At 47.4% G+C, this 21,932-nt stretch overlaps 1 protein-coding gene across 1 annotated transcript in view; it reads right to left on the bottom strand.

Annotated features, from left to right (window-relative positions):
- The window catches only part of PTK7 (protein tyrosine kinase 7 (inactive)), a 67,879-nt gene that overhangs the window by 25,929 nt on the left and 20,018 nt on the right, over nucleotides 1-21,932 (bottom strand). The window lies entirely within an intron of this gene.

Genomic DNA, 21,932 nt, shown 5'->3' with positions numbered 1-21,932 from the left:
AGAGGGAGAGAGAGAAAAAGAGAGAGAGAGAGAAACATCGACGTAAAAGGGACACATCGAGTGGCTGCCACCCGCACAACCCAACCAGGGCTGGGGACAAACTGCAACTGAGGTACATGCCCTCAGTGGGAACTGAACCCGGGTCTCTTTGGACCGCAGGCTGACGCTCTAACCGCTGAGCCAAACCGGCCAGGGCTATGAGCCACTTTTTAACTGTGCTGGGTGCTCCACAGATGCCAGTCTGAAGAGGGCAGGACAATTCTACAGGCTATGGCAAAATTCATGACAAATGAACAATGTGGGCAGCCAGTACCTCCAGAGCACAGAAAGCGAGGAAGTCCCAAGGGTTGGGGAGAGGGGTGCTGACGGCACAGAGGAGGCTACCCAGAGGAAGAGGGCCTCAGACCTGTGGGACCAGATCATAAGAGGTCTTCGTGCTGGGCTGGTAAACAGGAGACATAAGCAGGCAACCCTCCCCACCTTTTCAGATTCAGGGTACTCAGCAAAATAAAAATTAAATCATGATCCAAAGAGCATCTTTCAAGGATTATTATGGGCACACACCCACAGAGGGTCAACAGGTCAGGGAGGAAACTCTGAATCCCACCCACAGGAACTCTGCCGCCCAGTGTTCCCCAGGGGCTTTTTTGGGAGAACCCACCCCATTACAGGAGAAGCTAATATTCTCTAGAACTAGGGCTCTTCCCAAAGACACGCCAGGGCCACCCCCATGTTCCCACTCTCTATCCCTAAGAATCCACATGGCTTTTCTGTGCTAAGCTGAGAGAAGGGCCAAGTGGTTCCAGGTTTTCACCTGAATCCATTCCCCTTTCTGTACGGCTACAGTTCAGCTCTGGCCAGAGGGCCCCTCAGAGAAGGGGCCCCTGCAACCAAAGGTAGAACCACAGCCAGGGAGAACAAAGGGAAGAGTGAGAAGCCTGTGTTGAGCAGCAGATGGGTCAGGGAGGCGGAGGGCAGGGCCAGGCAGGTGGCATGGTTACAGCAGCAGGAGTAACACACTGGGCTTTGTTCCTGGCCCACGTGAGTACCCTGAAGAGCCCCAAAGCTGCTGGGCCTGGAAGACCAGCCTCCTGGAAGACCGGCCAGGGGTGGTGACAGCACAGGGAGGGACATGCGGCCTTTCCAGGAAGTAGAAACAGACCACCTGGGGCTGCCACGTGAGACAGCAGACTCCACTTCTGGCCAAACTGGGCTCAGCAAAGGCAATTAAGCGCCTTTGTAAAGAGGCTAATGGGTCCTGCCCATTCCCTTCCAAACCACTGCAAGTGGATTTCAGGACCCCACAGGACTGGATTGGTGCTTCTCCCAACTGTCTTAGAAGGGCAGCCCACATGATACACGGAGCTGAAAACGGCTGAGTACCCCCATAACTTCTCAATAGGGTACTGGTGGCTGTCTGGATGGGACAACCCTACACCATGCTGGGCTATCTCACCCACTATGCAAGTTAACAAACTGGCCCCCTTGGCACTGCTAAGCACCCCCAGTCACCCTCACAACCTAAACACCCCCACTCACTTCCAAAACGCCATAGGAGTGTGGCCCTTCCCTGGTAGGCAACTTGGTACAATCCCTTTGTAGTACAGATAGGTAAACTGAGGTCAAGAGAGATGAAGGCATTTACCCAAGATCAAACAGATAATTTGTGGCGGAGCCAGGACCAAGACCATAGCCCCACGCTTTTCCCAGCCCCGCCCAGGAACTCAAAACCAACCTGGAAGTATCTGATCCCACAACAGGTCTCAGTCCCCACAGCCAGGGAGAGGTAGACACACCTCTTGCAGACACATGCCAGGCACACAAAGGTACTCAGCTGACTGCTGGCTGAACTACTGTAACCTCAGATAAAGTGTGGGGCAAGAGGCAGCCAACACGAGGTGCCTGCAATCCATCATGACACAGTGGACAGCCGTGAGTGAAGTGTGACTCTGAGTGTGACTCACTAAAATCCTGAGACCACAGACCCAGAACTCCAGGATGTTCGTCAAAGGCCAGAGAGAGATGACTTGCCTCAAAGCAGAGGTGAACTCCTAATTCCCTGCTCAGCTGCTCCAGACAGTGGGGAGCCCGGAGTCGTGTCACCCACACAGAGGAACAGAGGAGCACTAGTTAAGGTTTGGAATCAGACAAGTGCAGCTCAAATTCTGACCCTCACACCTGGTGTGTCTGACCCTGTGCAGAAGTGCCTCGGACAGAGCTACTTTGGTAAATGGCAGCTACTGTTACTATTACCATGATCACCCTTCCTGCCCAAGAACTCATATTTTTAGAACATTGGAAAGCCCTCCACCTCCACCCCTTACAAGGCCCAGGACCACTCCCAGACCCTGAATGGGCCGGAGCTGCCACTGAAGAGAAGTCTGATGGGTGGCATGGAGGGAAAGGGGCCACGGGGTTGCAGGAACCACAGACCAGTGGCCACAGAAACCTGAGCTGGGAGAAGAAATGGCATGACTCAGAGGGGGCCCAGCCTGGCCTCCAGCATCCCTCCTGGGGCTGAGGCTGCCCCGTGGCTGTGGTGAGAGATGCTGCATTCCCAGACTGCCACTCAGAGCCCCCACGCCCCCACGATAGGGCCTGGGAAACATCAAAGCCGGCCCTGCGGGGCCCTCTGTCCTGACGTCAGCTCACAGCAGGTCCTGGTTAGTGCTTGGCTGGGGCAGACTTTAGATGTTACAAAAAGCAGGGAGCGCAGCCACCAGGCCTTCTCCAAGCCCCCAGGGCCTGCTCTGAGCCCACAGCGGGAGGCTGGCCCAGTGCTGCACCATCCACATTTGCTGACTGTGTGAGGTATGCTCAGCCTGGCCACCTGCATGGTTTGCAGGAGAGGTCAGTTGCTTTTTTGAGGGAAATAGGCAGGAGACTAAGAAGCAGACCAAGGAGTCCGTGGCAGAAACACCAGACTCCCGAAAAAGCAGGACTGGAAGTGAGGAAGTCTTCAGAAGCTTCGGCTAACACAACCACCAAATACTGAAGGGCAGCAATGACAGTGCAGGAGAAAGGCCTTGGGGGACCGAGGTGGGACCTGCTCAAGGTGGTACAGTCACCAGCAAATGCCAGGCTCTGTACTGTCTCTGACTTGATGATGCCCCCAGGGCTGTGGTCGAGGGAAGACCTTCTTTGGTGGAACGCCCATGAGCTCCCCAAAGCAGCCCTCTTTCATGGTCTGACCATGTGCATCCTGCCTTCTACACACAGGACCTCACAGAACACACAGCCGACATGCTCCTTGAGGCAGCTCGCTCAGGGCAGCAGCTTCAATGCTGCCCAACGGCCCTCCACTCCCTCAAAGTGCCAACCCAGTCCAGCCTCTCCCCTGCCATGAAATAGGGACCCCACTCCTACCACTCAGGCTGTGCCAGGCTAAGTGGATTCACACAAAGCCCACAGCACAGAGCACACAGAGGGTAGGGGGCTGCCCCGCTGAGCACAGTGAGCTCAAGAAGCCCCTCCTCAATGACGGACAGGCACAGCCATCTGTCCACACGTGGCGCTGACCCCAACAAAGCTAGAGTGGCAAATACCCAATAAGGACATTTTCCAAACCTTTTTCTCAGCTCCCCAACACCATCTATCTATATGCAGACACTCACTCTGCCTGAGCCCTGGCCCCAGCCCCTGAGAAAGGGCTGTGTGGGCAGCAGCCCAACTCCGGCTCCCCACCCCCAAGCACGCATCTGGTCTGGTGCCTGCCCTCCTTGCTGCTCTCTGGGCTCCAGGCCCAGTCCACCCACGTGTGTATACGTGTGCATGTGCACACACACATATGTGTAAACATGATTTTATAGAGAGCAGAGAGCAGCAGGAAGTTTTTCTGCTCTGAAGTAATTTCAGCTGCTTCAGTCCAAGTATCCATCTGGGCCACTCAACTACCCATGTCTCAGGAGCCAGTCCTCCTAGTCCAGAAAAAAACACCCCCAGGACACTCCAAGGGCCCCCTGCCAACTTGCCCAGTTCATTGTATCTACCCTTTTTCCCTTTTATGAAAGAAATCCCATGCTTTGAGTAGATGCCTTAGGACCAGAATGATACACCAAGATGACCCTGGTTGGCCCCAGAATGGGCGTTTTGTAGATTGTGTGATCAGGTGAGTGACCGTGACCTCTCCCACATGAGGCCAGCCAACCACAGAAAAGTGGCCAACACCTTCACACCTATAGCTCAGCCCTGGCCCCAGGGCTCAGGGCCCTGTGAGGAACATCCTGATGCCCAGGGGACCCCGAGAGCCCCGTGCCTAGGTGGCTCCTGTTGGGGCACACAGACCCCCAAAGCAGAGGTTGGCCAACTTCCAGTGCCCTGTCTGGCGCAAAACTTCAGGACACAGGCCAGGGGAGGCTGCCCTCAGCCAGAGAGGCACAAACACTCCAGTAGAGAGAGTGGCCCTTAGGACCCTCACCCATACAAAGACAGCTCCTCACAATACTCCTCCATCTGGAAACTCGAGGGGCATCAAGAGAGAGGCCCAGGAGTACCAGGGCCCCACCCACACTCCTCCCCAAGGGACCAATGCACTGTACCAGAGACCCTGGGCCTTCAGGGGTTTAACCAGCACACTCGCAGCTGCTCCAGAGACACTCTTTGCAAAGGCCCACGGCCCACAGACATTTGGAAGTTTTTGGAGGAACAAATCTCAACCACTGCAGGAACAAGCTGCTTGGATGGACAAGTCCAGTTTTCCGCCAAGTTCTCCCAGGTCAGCAGAAACACAAAATGCTGAATGGGATTGGTGGGTCTGGGCACCTGCAACCGAACTGATAAGCCCAGAACATCAGCTTCAGAGAGTTGCTGAAAACTGACCACAGCTGGCCCCACGATCCAGAGACAGAGCACAAAGTTCTGTCCCCCTTCTGTCTTCCCAGTGTCTACAAAAGGCCCCAGGTCTGCTGACAGGAGCTCCGCAGCCCTCCACACGCCATCACAGCCCTGGCTCTGAGCGATGCAGGAGGGAGCAGAGCCAGGGGCCCAGCTGAGTTTTCCTGTCCTGGGATTTAACTGTAAATATCTGGAGAGGTTCCCACATCCGGATTAGAGGAACAGAACAAAATCACCAGAGATTAGGGCAGAAACAAGCTGGTGGGACAGCTCTTGTACCTTCAATGAAAACCACAACTCAGACCAGCCCTGCTCTCTCCTGGGAGGCCCTGGAGAGGGAGACAACCTCTAAGGCAGGAGCATGGTCTTGTACCCACAGCATCACATGGCACCCAAGCCCAGGGGGACACATATGTCAGCAGGAGATGTAGCTTCACATGCTCCCAAGCCAGCAGCCACACTATCCGACCCCAGCTAGAGCCAGCCTGTCTTCCACTCGGGCGAGAGGGCCATACCTGGGACACACCTCTCACCCTCAGGAACCCTTGCCTGGCTGCAATGTCTCCGAGAAAGCAGCAATGAATTAAAACCCCACCAGGGTGAGGGTGTGCAAGCATGCAGAAGGAACATGGGGCAGGGAGACCTGATTCCAGTGTCGATACAACCACTAACAAATGGAGAGACCCTGGCCAATCACCAGCACCCCACCACCAGGCAGTTTTGTTATCTGTAAAGTTAGAGAAATAAGAGGATGTGAGTGGGCAGCCACCAAGACCTAATAGTGGGTTCACTGCAAAGATCTCCAGAGGCAGTTACAAAAACAAAGGGTTTACTCCCCAGAGTCCCCTCCCTGCCCCGAAGCTGCACAGCCAGTCCCAAGAGCCCAAGCAGCCAGCCTTGGTAGGCCCAGCCCTGGAAGGGATTAAGACTGATGCTATAAATGGCAGGTGTGCAGGTTGGAGGCAGCTGGGGGTTGCAGACAGGGATCCAGCACCACTTCTGACAAGCCGCTCCCATTCCTGTGGCTCAGCTTGTGTCCTGCCTCCCTGGGAGATCCTGCCTCTGCCCTGACTACATACTTGCACTGACAGTTCACTCTGACACCCAGAATATTCCTACCTGTACTGCGACTAAGCACTGTGTCCCCCAAGCTAGACTGTAAGCTTGAGGGGAGAACAGATATCCGTGCCCAATGCCAGAGCCACACAGCAAATGCCCCATAAGCTGTTAGGGGCAATAAAGTCACTTAAGAGTCTATGTGGTCTGAAAACTTGTTCTGCATCATTTATCCAGTCTTAGCCAACTTAATTTTCCTCTCTGGGTCTCAGTTTCTGCCCCTGGAAAGGGGCAGCCTTGAAATGGATTTTACTCATTCTTTTTCTGGCCCCTAGGATATTTAAATGAAATACACATTTGATACAGACCACCCCAGAGTTCTAGGAACAGTGGACCCCAGATTAAAATGTCCTTTGAACTACTATTCTGAATATCATTTATTGTAAGTATTGAGTATCACTTACTCATCACTTAGAAATTACTTGCAAAAATTATGCCTTGAAATCAGTTGTTCTAAAAGTATCCAGGTTGTAGCAACTTTGAAGATTTCTTTCCCTCATATTCCTTTTAGATTTCATTTTGAAGTACATGGTGAAACCAATAGTACATTTAAAAATATTAATCATATTTTTAATGTACCAGCTAGCTTATTACTTAAGGATTAGGTAGGTATTTGTGCTAAACAAAAAATTATGTATCTTATTTTGTAATGACATTTTCTATATAAATTTTCTTAAAATTAGATTGGTCTCAGTCCTAAATGATTTCAAATACATCTCTGATAGATTCTGGCTTATCCTTACTACGGGTACTTCTTATACCTGCATATTCAAAAACCTCACAATACTTCCATGAACTCTGATGGCAGGTAACTTTGAAGAGAAGTTGGTCGTCTTTGCTTAATAATTGCAAAACATTTTTATTTTTAGATTTATATACACTAGAATGATTAATTTATGCATTAAAAAATTTTATGTTATCTCCCTGGCCGGCTGCTCAGTGGTTAGAGCATCAGCCTGTGGACCAAAGAGTCGCGGGTTTGATTCTGGTCAAGGGCACTTACCTCGGCTGTGGTTCGTCCGGCCCTAGTCAGGGTTATGCAGGAGGCAACCAGTTGCTGTATCTCACATAGATGTTTCCCTCTCTTTTTCTCCCTCCCTCCCTCCCTCTCTCTCTCTCTCTCTCTTCCTCCCTTCCTCCCTCCTTCCCTCTCTCCCCTCTACTCTATCTAAGGATAAATGGGAAAAAAATCCTCGAGTGAGGATTTAAAAAAAATTTTTTTATGTTAAATAAATAAATAAATAAAATGTCCTTTGATAGGGTGATCCCTGAGGTATCCAAAGGCCTGGTGAAGGGCGCGGGGGTGAGAAGGGGGGAACTGCCAGGAAGAACTAGGTATCTTCCCCACACTATGCCTTGGGACAGATCCATTCTCAGCCCCAAGGAGAGGGTGGGCAGGAGGGAGAGAGACAGACGGCGGGAGGGAGAGAGACAGACGGCAGTCAGCTGTCTCCTGATGACACCAATACATTGCAGAGAAAGCCACCGGGCTGCTGGGCTAGGAGACTGGGAAATGAGCCAGCAGCTCAACCCCAGGAAGACCTCAGGGACGCTCAGCTGGTGCGCTCAGGGATCTCAGAGCAGGGCAAAGAGGCTGGCCCCTCACCTTAAGGAAACGATGGAAAGGGAGGCTCCCCTGCCTTTCATTATGGGAGTCCAGACCCAAGGCCCAACCAGGTCTGACTACCAGGGGCTGTGGTGGGGGCTCTGGGAGACCACAGGGAGAACAGCAGCAGGCTCACGACAGGAGTGAGCTTCTCACGGTCCTTCCTGTGGAGGCAGGGAGAAACTAAATGACAGCCCGGGCCCACTGCCTTGGTCCAACCAGTGGTGGTTGGACCAAGTCTTAGTTCATTAATTTTCAAGACAGGCTCAGAAAACTCTGTGAGGCTGTTTTCTGAGCTCTTTTTACCCATCTTTGCATCACCCCCGGGAGACTGATAAGGCAGTGAGCATAGACACCAGGATGGTCACAGCAGTTCACCCCAAATGACCTGTGGAAGGGAGAACATGACTCCCTGCCCTTTAGGTGGAGCAGCCTCAACTACATTTAATGAGGAAAGTCCTCCCTTAGACCTGTCTTGTCCCATATGGTAGCCACTAGCCACATGGGGCTATTTAAATGTTAACTTAATTAAAATGAAACAAAATTGAAAATTCATCTCAGTCATACTATCCACATTTCAAGTGCTCAGGAGCGCTGCATATGGCTAGTGACCACTGTACTGAACGGTGCAGAAACAGAACAGTTTCCACGCCTGCAAAAGGCCCTACCGACAGGCTGCCTTCACTCCCCTGCCAGTTCTTGTGACCCTGTGCACAGGCAGTGAGTGCTAATCCAACCCTCAGCATGTGTCAGCCACAGTACAGAGGAGGACATCAGACTCAAGGCCATCCAAGTACACGGCAGGGCCAGGAACTGCCCCTGGGTATGTCTGGCTCCTGTGGCTGCTTTTCATTGCTTTCACTGATTCCCCCACAACAGTTTTGTGTGTTTAATGTAAAACCTTTTCTCTGTATGTGCCTGGCAAAATGTGATTGTTGTTTCACCTGCAGGTATTTTGACTTATATAAATAGTCTTGTATGATCTCTCCCTCTGCTTTTTATTTTTACCCATTTAGCTCTATATTGTGAAGATCCTTCCCTGTGGCCATCACCTACAACCTGCTGCTCTCCTCAAAAGATGAACGTACTGTTGGGTTTGGGGGGATTGGGAGAGGAGCAAATGAATCTTTTTAAAACAAGGATGCACTACCGCCTGACTGATACAGCTCAGTGGTTGAGCTTCAACCCCTACATCAAAAGGTCACTGGTTCGATTCCTGGTCAGAGCACATGCCCAGGTTGTGGGGCTGTTCCTCAGTGGGGAGCATGCAGGAGGTAGCTAATCGATGTTCTCTCTCATTGATGGTTCTATCTCTCTCTATCCCTCTCCCTCTCTAATCAATAAACACATTTTTTTAAAAAATAAATAAATAGAACAAGGATGTGCCTGAACACAGCTGTCTCATTTGAAAATCAGTCTTTGAGCCACCAGCCTCCTCTTTGTGTGCCCCCAGCGCCCTGCCCTGGCCTCTATCATAGCACCCAGCCCCACACTGTCTGTTTCCCCACTCTTCTGGGTATCGTCAGAACCTGGCAACACACACACACACACACACACACACACACACACACACACACCAGCCTCTCCTGTTCCCCTTCCTTCTCCCCACAAACCCAAAAAGTCACCAAAGAGGCTGGACCTCAGCTGGTTTCAAAGGGATGAGAGAAAAAGTCAGTCTCATACTTTTATATTTAGAAGAGCTCTGCAAACCACTTCCTGGAGCAGACAAGAGTGGGGAATGTGAGGAAATCACTTTGCTATGTGTGATGTGGGAAACACGAGCCACTCAGGGCCTGTGGCAGCCACATACCCAGTGACACGTAGTGATGCTTAACACATGTGCAGGAGACCAACATGCCCCTAGGCAGCCTGAAGGAGACCCCCTCGGACAACATGCTCAACTGCCTGGCTGCCCACCCACTTTGGGGCCAGAAATGAGGCGGCCCAGAAGTCAGAACTAGACACCATCCTCAAAGTGCCCCACCCCCAGCCTTCCTTTCTTTCCTTCTCCACCTGTCTGACCAACAGCTGCTTCTGGAAACCAACCCTTCTCTCTCCAGGGAGGGGTCTTAGAAAGTGATGCTCCAGGCTTTAGGCCTCAACCTGAGACACAAAGATAAGAATCTAGGCTGAGGGAGGAGGTTTGGAAGAGCCACTGGCTTAAAGAGACAAAGTGCTGACCTGGCTGGTTTGGCCGGTTTGGCTCAACGGTAGAGCAGCGGCCCACGAACCAATGAGTCGCGCGTTCAATTCCAACCAAGGGCACGCACCTCGGTTGCAGTTAGTCCCCAGCCCTGGTTGGGGTCGTGTGGGAGACAACCAGTCGATGTGTCTCTCTCACAGAGATGTTTCTCTCTCCCTTTCTTTCCCTCCCACTCTATCTGAAGATAAATGGCAAAATATCCTCGGTTGAGGATTAAAAAAAAGAAACAAGGTGCCCTCCTGAACTCTCGTCTGCTGGGGCGAGGGATGTAAGAGAAAGAGAGATCTTGTGGTGGACATCCACTACTGCAGCCACAGCCACTGCTCAAACTTCACTCAGATGCATGGAGTCTGACCCTGGGTCAATGAGTGAAGGGGACACCAGTGGACAGAGGGGGAGGTGGAAAGCAGGCCAGACATTTACTTTGAGTCAAACCATCAGATACTTACTAGATCCTTATAAACCTCATGTTACAGCTTAAAATATAAACTTCCTAATAAGGCAAAATTAATTTTATTCTTTTGTTTAATCTTTTAATTGCATTACTAATGATTTGTTCCTCTAGGTTTTTAAGGAAAATAATCAAAAAAGAGTTATGTGTTTTTTGTTTTTTTCCTCAAAAATCAGCTGTTTAGATAAAGCACTCTGGCTAAAGATGGCAAAATAAGTATCTCAACCTCCAAATCAATAACAACAGATGAGAAAAATACAAGCTGATGAATAACAAAGAATTTCTTGTAAGTTATTTTTAAAAGTACCAAAAATTTGCAACTCATCACCAGATGCTCAAAGCCCAGGGATACCCGACTCTGGGGCAGTTCGACGTTATAAAACATAAAGCACACACAAACAGCTGCAGGGGAAAAAAAGCCCCTAAGAGTGGATGATGCAATACTGAAGTGAGTAGTCAAAAAAAAAAAAAAAAGAGACAAAGACCTAAAGTTTATTTCATGCCTACTCTGTCGATCTTTAAGTCAGGATCTGAAAGGCACCAAGATCTGACTGCACTTAAGTCTGGAACTGGATGTCCCTCCATTCCAAGAGATGCCTCTTACAGACCTTTAAAGCCCGGAAGTGGGGGTCGGGGGGAGGACACAGACAAGCAGACACTGATGGAGAGAGACAGAGGGAGATAGGAAGTGGAGATAAAGGCAGCCGGACGGAGACAGAGACTGAGTGACTGACTGCATGACCAACAGAGAGACAGATCTACAGAAAGCCAGAGGAAGACTAACAGCTGACAGACAGAGGCAGAGGAAGATCCACAAAGAAAGAATGAGATACTGGCAGAGAGACTCAGACCTGACGGACAGAGAGAGAAGGTAAGAGATCAATAGGCAGAGACATAGAGACAAACTGAGAGACAGAGATAGAACAACACAGAGTCACAGAGACTCAGAGAAAGGGTTAAGGAAGACAGTGACAGCCCAGCCAGTGTGGCTCAGGGGTTGAGCATCAACCTATGCACCAGGAGGTTCCTGGTTCTATTCCTAGTGGGCTGCAGGCTCAGTCCCCAGTAGGGGGTGTGCAGAAAGCAGCCAATCAACATCTTCCCCATCATCAATGTTTCTCTCTCTCTCTCCCTCTCCCTTCCTCTCTCTGAAATCAATAAAAAAAGATTTTTTTTTTTAAAGACAATGACAGAACACAAGTGTATGTACACATAAGACTCCCCAGGCCTGTAGAGCAGCCACCCCAGGCCCACACTGGTCCCAGCTTCCCTAGCAGGTCTGTCCCTGTGTCTCCAGTAAGGAGGTCCTCCCAAACCCCTCCTGCCACCCTCTCCAGCAGCCACAGGGTCTCAAAATTCAGACATCCCCTGGACACAGGCCACAGAGCTACCCAGTATAACACCAGAAACAAAAGGTTAGAGCTAGCCTGCAGGTGGGAGATCTGGGGGAGCAAGAGGAAAGGGGAGGGGGCTCTATAGATACCAGATTCAGACCATCTGTAATGGAGAGCCCTCAAATTAGAGGCTCCTGGTAAATAATTCACCAGGAAGAGTATAATACCTTCCCTGGGCTCATCCATTATTCACCAAGATAAATGTACCATATTGTTATACTTCCTGACATCTAAAAATCGTCTGAGCCATTAGGCCAGGAACAAGAAGACAGTGGGGCAATTTTCACCCAACTTTTCCAGAACCCCTGACCCAGCAGTCCTGTTACTTTTGGAACCCAGTCTGCTGCTCCTCACACAAGGGCAAAGCATTCGACTTCCAGAAAGGGCCAGGCCTGGGTTCAGACTGTGAGATCCGCAAGCAGGCCCCCCACAGCCTTTAAGAGCCCAGAGCCGGGTCAGAGCTGTGCCCAGAAAAATCCTGAGCAAAAACCCCATGGGCACCAAACCCTGAGGTTCTGGCCCTCTCAATGAGAAAGGGCAACCACTTTGTACCTGTCTGAAGGCAATTCTGTCCCTAGAAGGTTCAAAGAGTTTGACTTGGATGCCAATTGAGTGACAGCTACCAAAAGCAGGAATAGCTGTATCCTGGCTCTGCGCAAAGCATTCGCAAGGCACTTGTTCTCTAAGCCTTCCTTTCCCCATACGTAAAATCGGCTGCCTGCCTCTGGGAGGTTTGCAGAGCTACACAACATTAAGGCCCCGGCCTATAACATCCAGGCAGGATGGAGACGGGATAAGAGCTCAGAGATGAGTCAGACTGCCTGCACACAAATTCTCCTCTCCCACCTGCCCAGTGTATGAACCTGGGCAAGTTGTTTATCCTTTCGGCACCTCCATTTCTGTATTTGTAAAATCGTACTATAACAGTATCTGCCCCGTAGGCTTGTGAAAAGTAAATACACAAGTTAACAAATGTAGCATGTTTGGAACAGGGCCTGGCAGATATTAAGGACTATGTGAGTTTGGGCTCTTAGCCATTATTTATTGTCACTGCTACATTGGAGATTTTTTTTCCCCAATCTTTTATGAACTACATCCCATCACAACCATCTCTTACCCAGCGAAGGCTTTTGCTGCCATTCCTCTCATGCAGGCCATTCAGACCAGCAAAGAGCCCTGTTTAATCTGACACTCACCCATTCGCTGCCACCTGGGTGTAGTGGTTCTCTATGAACAGACCCTGAGGTCTGAAACTGTCCCACTGCTGCCTGACAGAACCTTGGGGCCACCAGGTCACTGGACATACCTAAAGTGGGCTCCACGGTTCAAGGGTTGCTGCCCCGTATTGGTGAAACTCTGCAGGGTAGCTACCAATGGCTGGGAGCTTTGCATGTTGCTGCCCACTGCCCTAGGGGCCCCTAGGCAGTGCCCAGATTAGCAGTTGCTCACAGTTCCATTCACTCCCCTCCAAAAGCTTCTCAGATCAGAGGCACCTTCAATATGAACAAGAGTCAGAGCGAGTCTGTCTGGGTGACAATGGACCCAGACCATCCTGGTAAGAGGCAGGCCTCTGGCCTCAGGAACACAACTATAGGCGGGTGAAGAGAGTACAATGGATGTTTATGTACCATCTCATGTCTGGGGATAACCATTAGACTTCAGCTTTCTGATCTCTTTAGGCCCCAACAAGAGTGGACTGAAAGAGTCTATGCTTTGTAAAGAACACCTGACTACACAAAAGTTGTAAACAACTCTCAACAGCAGACACTTAGGAAAATTATTTCCAGCAATGGACAGAAGTGGGGTTGCTGGCCTTGATCTACAGTTACAAATCAATCACAATAACAACTAAATTTTAATAGGAACATGATCAAAACAGCATGAAGAGTTCTCAAAACAAAAACTGTACCAATATCTTAAAAATGTAAATGATTATTAAATATAAGAACCCTGGCCAGTTTGGCTCAGCGGTCAGAGTGTTGGCCTGAGGACCAAAGGGATCATGGGTTTGATTCCCAGCAAAGGCACGTACCTGGGTTGCAGGTTCAATCCCTGGCCCAGTAGGGGTTGTGCAGAAGGCAACCAATCAATGTAAGATGTCTCTCTCACATTGATGTTTTTCTCTCTGCCTCCCTCCCTCCCTTCCACTCTATTTTTTTAAAAAAAAAGAAAAAAAAATCAATGGAAAAATATCCTCAGGTGAGGATTAACAACAACAACAAAAAAAACAGAAAAGAAAATGTTCTAATACATTAATAACACAAGAAATGCAAATTAGAACAAGCTATTCTCCCCATCAGATGAACTCCCAAGAATTTAAAAGTAACACTCAACATTGGCAAATCTGTGGAAAAAATGGTCCTCATGCTTTGCTGATGGGAATGTAAATTCTAATAATTCCCTTCTGGAAAGTGGTTTGGTAAAACTGTACCAATATCTTAAAAAATGCATGCCCTTCCTCCTTGGAGAAGTGCCTGATTCCCGGTCTGTGGCAGGAAGTGTGGAAGATGAGCCCAGGACATCTTATCCTACAGGGAAACAAGCAAAGACTAGCAGGGTCATATCAAAGGTTCAGGGCCAGCTTGAAGAGGCACCCATGGACCAAAAACAGGGCCACTTAAGCATCCATAAGGACCGATTTAAACACATCAAATAAGTTTAAAATTCATGAGTTCATAATGATGTGTTTTGTTTTGTTTTTTAATCCTCACCCGAAGATATGTTTATTGATTTTAGAGAAAAGAAGGAACAGGGATAGAGAAAGAGAAACATGGATGTGAGAGAGAAACATCAATGGCTGCCTCCCATAAGTGCCACGACTAGATCAAACCCACAACCTTTTGGTGTACTAGATGACGCTCCAACCACCTAAGCCCCCCGGCCGGGGCAATGAAGTTTAAAAAAAAAAAAAAGCCTAAAACCGTCCATTGGTCACCTTTGAAGGTTGCTAGAAAACCAACTCATTATTATTATTGTTATTATTATTATTAATGTTTTTATTGATTCTGTAGAGAGAGGGAGAGAGAGAGAGAAACATCGGTGAGAGAAGCATCAACATCAACTGGCTGCCTCCTGCATACCCTCTACTGGAGATCCAGCCCGAAACCCAGGCATGTGCCCTGACCAGGAATCAAGCCAGTAACCTCTTCGTGTATAGGTCAATGCTCAATCACTGAGCCACACCAGCCAGGCCCTACTCATTATTTTTAAAACTGGTAAAGACTCAAGCACTATTTTCCTTTTCTTGCACAGCTATACCTCACAGTAACCGAACAGTTCATGAAGGGAGGCTTGTCTTTACAGAAGTCTCCCACTGATAAACAGAGTATCACCATTTTACAATGATTGGTTTTTGTTTGTTTTTTAATCCTCAACCGAGGACATTTTTCCATTTTTTGTTCAGGTGGGGGGGGGGCAGAAACATCAACGTGAAGGGGACACATCAAGTGGCTGCCACCCGCACGACCAACCAGGGTCGGGGACAAACTGCAACCGAGGTACGTGCCCTCAGCGGGAACCGAACCCGGGTCTCTCTGGACCACAGGCCAACGTTCTAACCACTGAGCAAAACTGGCCAGGGCTACAATGATTGGTGATGGCTGCTAATTCCAGAGAGAACCAGATGTTGTGTCTACTAAGAGACACACACATGGGGAGCAGGGGCAGGGAATCTCATAATGTCTCTAGAGCTAAGTTTCATTACTAAAAAGTTTAAAAAGCCTTCTAAAACAAATCTAGAAAGCAAGGAAGAAGGTAGATAACAATGTGCCAACAACTAAAACAACTGTGAATGCTCGTCCTGTGTCTTCCATTGCTCCTACAAACAGTTAGTAAAACCTAATGTTGTTTCACATTTCATGTACTTACAACCTGTCTTCCCAACCAGATTCTAAGCTCCCTAAGGACAGGGCTGGTCTTACACTCATCCACCCCAGCAGGTGCTCAGAAAAATTAGCAGGTCTGTAGTGCTTTTACTGAGCCAGATAATTGGCCCCATAACCCCTGCAAGATGTGGAATCAGCAGAGGGTCAATGCCCAATATGGGATCCCGGTAGGTAATTACATTAATTGTCATTATTAATTCAACAAACATTTATTTAGAACCTACTACTGCCAAGTATTCTGCAAGACACTGGGGATGGAGAAAAGCACACAATTATTATCTTTAAGTTATCTCCTTTTAGTGAGGGAGTTAGATAAATAAACATATAATTACAATAATACTTAATACTTACTGACCACTTACTATTCACCAGGCACTACTCCAAGAGCTGTAACCATATTAGCCTGGGAATGCATATAATCACCCAGTTAGATAGGTACCATGATCCCTAGTATGAGGATGAGGAAACCGAGGCACAGGGAGATACAGCCACTTGCTCAAGGTCACACAACTAGTAAGAGACAAATGCAGGACTCAAACCCCTGGTCACCTGGCTCCAGAGGAAAACTATCACAATCACTAGGCTTTAACACATTATCATTCAGCGTGCTTGTGGGTGCACAAGACAAGCTCCAGGCTGGGGGGTAGGGCAAGGAAGAAGGCTCTTCAGAACAAGGGTTTAGGAAGGAATGGGGTCCAGCTGGTGTGGCTTGGCTCACTGGTTGAGCGTCGACCAATGCACCAAGAGGTCACCAGTTCGATTCCCGGTCAAGGCACATGCCCAGGTGGTGGGCCCAATCACCAGTGGGGGGTACGCAGAAGGCAGACAATCAATGTTCTCTCTCATCGATGTTTCTATCTCTCTCTCCCTCTCACTTCCTCTCTCTCTAAAATCAATAAAGGGAAAAAAATTTTTTTTAAAAAGAAGGAATGGGGCTTCCAACTAGAACAAGATAGATGCACAAAGACAAAGCACAGTCAGAAAATGCCAGGTAATTCAGGATGCTCGGAGTTTAAGGGATGATGAGGGGGAACACAGCTTGTTGGTGGGGGAGACAAAGGGGGTTAGATACAAATTTACCCCACTTAGGCTGTCCCCTGACAAAAAAAATAAATAACCACCACAGTGAGTCCCTGTTTCCCAGGAGGTGGTTGACAGGGTAGAAAATGGACTAAAACTCTTTGTCACGCAGAGAGCAGCAGGCACAGTCACAGGAGGCATTATTATGGGATATTGATGTACCTGTTTTATTAGTTTCCAAGGGCTACTACAACAAATTAGCATAGCCCTGGCCGGTTTGGCTCAGCGGTTAGAGCACTGACATGCGGACCAGAGTCCCGGGTTCAGTTTCCGCTAAGGGCATGTACCTTAGTTGCTGTTTGTCCCCAGCCCCAGATGGGGTCATGTGGGTGGCAGCCAGTCAATGTGTCTCTCTCACATTGATGTTTCTCTCTCTCTCTTCCCCCCTCTCTCATAAATGCAAAAAAAAAAAGTCCTCAGGTGAGGATAAAACAAATTAGCATAACTGGGTGGGATTAAAACAACAGAAGTTTATTCTCTCACAGTTCTAGAGGCCGGAAGCTGGAAATCGAGGTGTCGGCAAGCTTGGTTCCTTATGAAGGCTCTGAGAGAGTCTATTCCATGCCTCTCTCCTCGATCCTGGTGGTTGCCAACAATCCTTGGTGTTCCTTGGCTTGTAGATGTTATCACTTCAATCTCTGCCTCCATCCTCATATGGCCATCTTCTCTCTGTGCACGTCTGTATCTCTTCTTGTAAGGACAGCATCCACCAATCATACACAATTAGAGCCCGCCTTAATGACCTCTCTTAATGGTCATATCTGCAAAGACTCTATTTCCAAATGCCAAATTCACTGGTACCAGGACTTAGGGGCTTCAACATACCCTTTTGGGGGACACCGTTCAACACTTAACACCTGCCATTCTACAACTTGCTTTTTTCACAGTACAGTTAATTGCAGATATCTTTCCGTGTCTGTAGCACATTCATTTCAACTGCTGTGCATTATTTCACTGTATCATTTGTCAAACACCCAAATGGACAGTCAGATGGTTTTAAATATTTTGCCATCACAAATAATGCTCTAACTGAACCTCTCTGTACAGGAACTTATTATGCACACAGGTAATCGGTGTTTCTGTAGGATGACTTCCTAGAAACGGAATTCCCCCTGGACCACAGAGAATACAATTTCAAGTTTTTGAAAAATGATAAACTGCTCTTTAGAAAGGTTGTGCCAATTATGCTTCCTTACCAACACTGATACTTATTAACCTTTGTCAATCTGAAAGACATAAAATAACACATTGTTTGAATGTGCAATTTGTTTGAGACATTTAGTCTGTCCTTTAACAAAATAAAGCAATCTTTCATATTTTCACTGGTTAGTAGAATTCCTTATTATCCCTGTTTTCTATCCAATTTCTTTGCCTATTATTTACTTGTTTGTTTTTGTACTGCTTATCTCTTATTAATTTATAATCAACAAGATCAGGAATATAAGGCCTTTTCTGCATTACATGTTGCACTTTCTCCCAAGAATGGTCATTAAGTTACTGAATGTCTACTATGTGCTAGGCATGGTTCTAAGTGCTGGAACATAGCCATGAATGAGGCAGAGAAGGTTCCTGTTCTCAGCAGTTATTTAACTTCTCACAAGAAAATGTGATTGCTTGCACATGAGTTGGGCTGGGCAGTAGAGAGAAAGCAAATTTCGCCCTTGGGTGCAGAATTGCCTTGAAATTAATGTAAACACTGTCCTGTTTTGACTCATTTGGGAGTCTTCTGGAGAAAAACCTACTCTGTTCTCCAGCTTCCCTGGAAGCATCTACAAAGGAGCAGTGTGGTTAGTGAAGGTGGAAACAGGAGTAGCTAACAAGCAGCTTGCTCCCTTTCCCTGAAGGGAAGAGCCACACCCTCAGGGGTCCAGGGTCTTCAATCCCTTCAGTTCAGAGAGCAAAGGAAATTTTAAGAAGCAATAACTACTGCCCATTCCAGCAGAGGAGGTACCATGGAGCCTCACTCCACCTCCTCCCACAAGCCCCAGGGGGGGGTGAGGTCTGACTGGACATGTTTCACTCCGACCCTTCCTCCCCCAACTACTTAGGGTGCAGATGGAACACATTTGTAGAGGTAGCGCACGCACACAGATGAATCGGATCAGCTTATCCTCTTCACATTAAAACCTTGTTCCCCACCCTGGCCAGTTTGGCTCAGCGGTTAGAGGGTCGGCCCGCGGACCAGAGAGGCCGGGGTTCGGTTCCCGCTAAGGGCATGTAACCTGGTTGCGGTGTGTCCCCAGCCCTGGTTGGAGTGGTGTGGGTGGCAACCAATCGATGCGTCTCTCTCACATCAATGTTTCTCTCTCTCTCTTCCTCCCTTTCTCCCTCCCACTGTATCTGAAGATGAAGATACATGCAAAAATGTCGAGTGAGGATAAAAAACAAAACAAAAAACTTTGTTCCTCAACCTAGTCTTTATTAATAATAAAGGTGACACACTAATCTTCATCTGTCCAATTCCTGTGTGTTTTTCTTTCCTCTCTGCCTCCATTGGTTTCAAATCCAGAGTGAAGAAGGGTTATATTTACTGGCTCCTTCAACATATAGTTTCCATGATATTGCATTACACCTGAGTATTTTATGGGTTTTTGTTGATTTTGTGAAGGGGATAAATGTTTCCACTGTATTTTCTAAAAGGTTCATTTCTGATACACATTGATCCTTCTGGGTTTTGTATAGTTTTGTATTTAGCCAAACGACTCACTCCACTGCCTTATTGATTCTAGTGTTTTCGGTTGATACTTGGGCTTTACATGTATATATATTTAAATAAAACAATATCCACCAGCAAAGAATAATTTTATTTTTACTTTTGTTTCCTATAGTATTATTTCAGCTACAATTTTGAGAATGTTAACTAATAGTGACTTATTATTATTTTGTTGTTGTTAATCCTCACCCCAGGATATTTTTTTCCATTGATTTTTAGCAGAGCGCAAGGGAGGGATGGGGAGAGAGAGACAAACTTTGATGTGAGAGAGACACATCAATTGGTTGCCTCCTGCACACACCCCAACTGGGGCAGGAAGAAACCTGCAACTAAGGTAAGTGCCTATGACCAGGAATCAAACCCACGACCCTTTGTAGCGTGGCAACACTCTAACCACTGAACAACACCTTCCAGGGCTAACTTATTTTAATGAGAACAGTATAATTTCATTTTTAAGTATAATATTAGGTATGGTTTCACATATTTTAAAAATCAAGATGTTAACTTGTATCTAACGTTATTGCTTGCATCTACTGAAATAACTGTGAGACTCCACTGAATTATTTTGATGAATTATATGATTAAACCCGCTGTGCATTTTAAAATAAATCCTCTAATTGTTTATAGTACATTATCTTTAACATTGTATTAGATTTAATTTACCAGTATTTTATATTAGACTTTTATTGCTGAACACCAATGTGCCACCTTATCACTTGAATTTTTCCCATTTGTCACATGTTTACACAATGAGGAAAATCAACCAGCAGTGGAATCAACTGACCAAATCCGCTGATAATTCTATACCCTCTTAACACAGGTCAACTCTTAATTGACAGGAATATCTTTAATTTTATTCAGTCTCACGGCTATTCTTAAAATCGGTGTCAAGATTGTCACATCTTTAAATGCAGACGGACTCCTGGCCAGTTTGGCTCAGCAGTTAGAGCGTCGGCCCACGGACCAGAGAGTCCTGGGTTTGGTTCTCACTAAGGGCATGTACCATGGTTGCAGTTTGTCCCTGCCTCCAGTTGGGGTCGTGTGGGTGGCAACCACTCGATGTGTCTCTCTCACATCAATGTTTCTCTCTCTTCCTCCCTCACTCCCTCTCGCTCTATCTGAAGATAAATGCAAAAAAATGTCCTCAGGTGAGGATAAAAAAAAATACAGATGGAATACACACACACACACACACAGAAAAATACAAGACTAATTGTCCACAATACTTAATTTACATACTACTGTAACTGCAACTTCTGAAGACAGGTTAAGGGGTACAAGAACTGTTTAGAGCAATTAAGTAGTTGGGTCCAATATTATCTTAGTGTAATGGTTATCTGCTCCCTCCCTTTTATGGAAAAACTTATTATGACATACGACACATGCACAATCATTCACTTAGGAGTAAATGAGTAGGACGCCACTCAGACTCACATCTGTATACCAGAGGGTCAACCAACCACACAAAACTAACATGGCTATAATACAGCTATGCAGCATAAATGGTCAACACTACTGATCCTAAAGTGAACACCATATATATATCTGAATATAAAAAAAAAATTCAAAAACCTAATGGGTTAAAAGATGCCATTCCAAGGCTATACATAATCACAGGAAAGAGTGTTTACATTACTTGTAAAACAGCTGCAACAAAGAGTTTACTTCCAATGCCCCTCATAAACTTCTCTCCTACGTTTAGTACAGATGTTATGCTCACTGTCTATGTAAACCAAACATCTTATTTCTGGCCCTTTATAAGATCCCTGCTCAAAAATTCCAAGCAAATGTGTTCTATGGCTTCACCCACAAACCTATTCTCATAGCTTTCCATTATAAATATCACAATGAACTAGAGCTATAGCTTAAAACATACCTAGCCTAGGTTTAGAAAGTAAAAGAAGTATCTTTACTTAGTTTAATAAGTAAGTATTCAGGGAAATTCAGTTCTGAGTAAAATATATGAATACTAAAGTAGCAAGATCAGTATATATTTGGAGAAACTGTGACCAACGAAATGCTGTCCTTTGGTGCTCTGCCACTGTCTGGACCAGGAGACTATCATTCAGAGACATCTCCAGAAGTAGAGTGTGAGAAGGCCCCCAGGCCCAGCCACATCCTATCACCAATTTGACTAAGCATCACTTTCAAGACCTCCCATGGCACAACATAAAAAAAGTAGCATCTGGCCCTGGCCGGTTTGGCTCAGCAGTTAGAGCATTGGCCTGAGGTCCAGAGAGACCCGGGTTCGGTTCCCACTAAGGGCATGCACCTCGGTTGCAGTTTGTCCCCGGCCCTGGTTGGTCGTGTGGGTGGCAGCCACTCGATGTGCCCCTTTCACATCGATGTTTCTCTCTCTCTCTTCCTCTCTCTCCTCCCACTCTGTCTGAACAAAAAGTGTGAAAATGTCCTCGGGGGAGGATTAAAAAAGTAGCATCTGGCCCTGCCGATGTGGTTCAGTGGTTGAGTGTCAATCCATGAGCCAGGAAGTCACTGGTTCTATTCCAGTCAGGGTGCATGCCCAGGTTGTGGGCCCGATCCCCAGTGGGGGCCATGCAGGAGGCGGCCAATCGAAGTTCTCTCTCATCGATGTTTCTATCTCTCTCTCTCTCTCCCTCTCCTTTTCTTCTCTAAAACCAGTGAAGAAAAAAA

Source organism: Molossus molossus, unplaced genomic scaffold (assembly GCF_014108415.1).
Source record: "Molossus molossus isolate mMolMol1 unplaced genomic scaffold, mMolMol1.p scaffold_m16_p_8, whole genome shotgun sequence".
NCBI classification, from domain to species: domain Eukaryota; kingdom Metazoa; phylum Chordata; class Mammalia; order Chiroptera; family Molossidae; genus Molossus; species Molossus molossus.
Note: the sequence above shows the minus strand (reverse complement) of the source record. Positions and strands in the feature narration are given on the sequence as shown.